This window comes from Chenopodium album, chromosome 7, assembly GCF_948465745.1.
Source record: "Chenopodium album chromosome 7, dcCheAlbu1.1, whole genome shotgun sequence".
Lineage (NCBI taxonomy): Eukaryota > Viridiplantae > Streptophyta > Magnoliopsida > Caryophyllales > Amaranthaceae > Chenopodium > Chenopodium album.
This window is the reverse complement of record NC_137840.1, coordinates 27,276,319-27,279,362: the sequence shown is the minus strand read 5'-3', so window position 1 is coordinate 27,279,362 and position 3,044 is coordinate 27,276,319.

Sequence of the window (3,044 nt, the reverse complement as noted above, 5' to 3'; positions counted from 1 at the left end):
GATGAGACTTGAAAAGTTCTAAGTATTCCATGTGCGTAATTTTGATTAACATTATTATCATATTGTAGACACCCATTTGTGTCTCCCTAAAACAAAACCCAGTGATGAGTACCTTTCGCATCGAATCATAATCGAATGAAGTGAAAGTGTGGAAAGTCTAGTATTGCGGATAGTTTTAATTTCTTTTCTCTTCTCTCTATTTTTGTAAACTTATTTTAAGAAAACAGAAAATCCAGTTTGGTTGGTCCATTATATGGGTCCAATAGTAGTGTAGTTGGATGGGGCTTGACAAGAGCTTTCCAACGATATATTACAAGCCCAATTCCGATGAATATTGAGGAAGTTATGGCCGATTTACTGAACTGGGCCCGGTTTGAGCCTTATATGCGGCCCAATGATCTAGGGGAGGGCCTAATATAGATTTATCAATCTTATTGCAATTAGGAATGGTTTTAGTCTTCTAAATTCTTCTAGAAGGTTTTTTCATTCCTAATTCAATTAGCATTGATAAATTGACTTTTGTTTAATTTTTAGAGTTTTAATTAGAATTAAAGAACATTTTTTGAGGAAATACGATTTTATCCTCCTGTACGACAATTTTTATCTGATTTTAAGAAAACGCGTGGATTTTTGAGTCAGCGCCAAATGCCAGCTGTAGCGTCTGACGCTACGATTGGCGCCTGGCGCTAGACTTGGAACTCAGCGCCAACCTTAGCGTCTAGCGCTAAGGTCAGCGTCTAGCGCCAACTCGGTTTTTTGCGTGAGAACTCTGTCTTTGATATTTTATCTTTTTGGCTGATTTTCATTACAAATAACATGTTAAAAACTTCGTTTTGATTCACCAATTCTCACCAACTCTCATCAAGATTCTCTTGATTACTCTCTCTCTCTTTCTCTCTCTCTCCTTTCTAAACTAGCCTTTTTCCAAATATTAAAATTCCGCATTCATTAGATCTAGATACACCTAGCCATATTCGAAGTTGCCTTAGCCCTAGACGTGAAATTTTTAATTTCTGAGGGTTTGGTCCCAAATCTCTCTTTCAATTATTATTTAATTTAATTGTTTTATTTATTATTTTCCTTGAACTTACTAACGTGTGTATTTTGTTATTAAAAAGAGGTACGAGGCATTAAAGTAAGTACTTTAATGGTTTTATTGATGTTATTAAGTAGAAATCATGCTTAAATTGTTTTATTGATTCCTAGTATCATGTCTAGGGTAAATTTAATACTCAGTATGAATGTTATGATGCCTTTTATTTTCTTTCCTAAAATATGAATGTTAGTATCATGTTAGGGCTAAATATATTTGATTTTTATTGTTTAGTGACATGTTAGGGTTTGTTATTAATCTTGTTAGTATCATGCCTTGGATCTTGCTATTATTATGCTTTAACATTAATATGATTATTTTTAATTATGATCGTTATGATTATTATAATTATTATTTTGATAATTATTATGTTGCTTGATATTTATTGTTATTGCTTGATCACACATTTTATGCATGTTTAAAGGGAATTTGTACTTGTAATCACGCTTATATAAGATAATTAATAATCTTGTTTAGGGTTAATGTGATTATAATTCAAGTGATCGCCAATAATAGTTTTATTTGTGCATTAATATTCAACCAACATAGATAAACAGGTTTAGGGTAAACCTATTGATTGCATGTTAGTCAGAAAACGCACATGAATATGATCAGAATAAAGTAGAGGCCTATTATTAGGGCAGATTCAATCTCTTTTAGGTTGGATTTGTACCTTCATCCCCGAACCCTATTTGGTTCAAGACCTTATGGAGTTGACGATCTCTTGGATCGTTAAGGGTTATAACCTTCAACTCGTGAACAGTTTACAAGTTCCTTAAAAAACTTGTTGGCGAGTCTTTTGCTCTATCTTCTTCCTTTTTGGACGCCAACGTACTTTAGTGTATGATCACAATGGGGTTCAAGCTAGGGGTTAACGCTTGAAATATGCAATTCTAAACAAGGCTTGAGTGAATTCAAAAGATTAAAATAGCAAAATAAGCAAAAAAAAAATAAAAATAAATAAAAGTATACAAAAGGGCAAGTGTTCCAATGCCTTGGATATGAACATGTCTTTGATACGAATACGTCTCAGATTGTGTCTCTTATCGAGTGCTCGGTACCGTGCCTGAGAAACATGAATGTCAAGTGAGTGATAGACTGCATGATCGAGATTGCCCACACTTATAAAAATAAGATAAATGCTAAAGCAAAAGAAAAAGCTAAAAAAAAAAAAGGAGAAAAGAGAGCTAAAAAAGAGAAGCAAGCCTCAAGAATAAAAATATAAAGATTCAAAAGCAAGGTTGCACACCTTGGGGGCTTATCTAGGGTCTTGAGCCTTTATCCCTTTCTTCTATAACCTTTAGCCTAACCACGTTACAACCCTTAAAAAGACCTTTTTGAGGTATACACACACTTGTGCGAGGTTCGGCTAGAGCTACGTTCGGCCTGATTCTTAACGGATACGTAGGAAGCCTCACATCGAGGTACGACTGTAATAAAAATGCATTCACATTCACACATCATGATCATATCAAATGATTTCCTATGCTCATCCCTATCTACTTAGAGCTAGACTTGGGGGCTTAATCCCTACATCATTAGCTTACCTAGCCTAAGAGTCACCATTATTTGACTCTTCTAAAAATAATATCTTTCCACACACTTAGCCCTTGTGGCCAAACTTTAGTGTCACTTTCACACACCGCACAGATACATGACCAAATATACTTCACTTAGGAACCCTTTGTCATGAAATCTTAACATAACACTGAAGCATGCCTTGTCATGCCAAAATGCCCAACATCACTCATAATCATCATTGCATATCGAAGTATGAAGTGCTTAGCCTCTGTGCCTAAGTTACCCAAATACTTCTATCATTGAGATAGCCTAGGATTGATTAATTCGTGCACCTTGAGAGATAGTATCAAACAACATGCACCTTAAAAAAAAACAAAAAACTTAGATTCTTTTTTCGTGTCTTTCTTTTACGGGAGAAAGTCGGTACCCT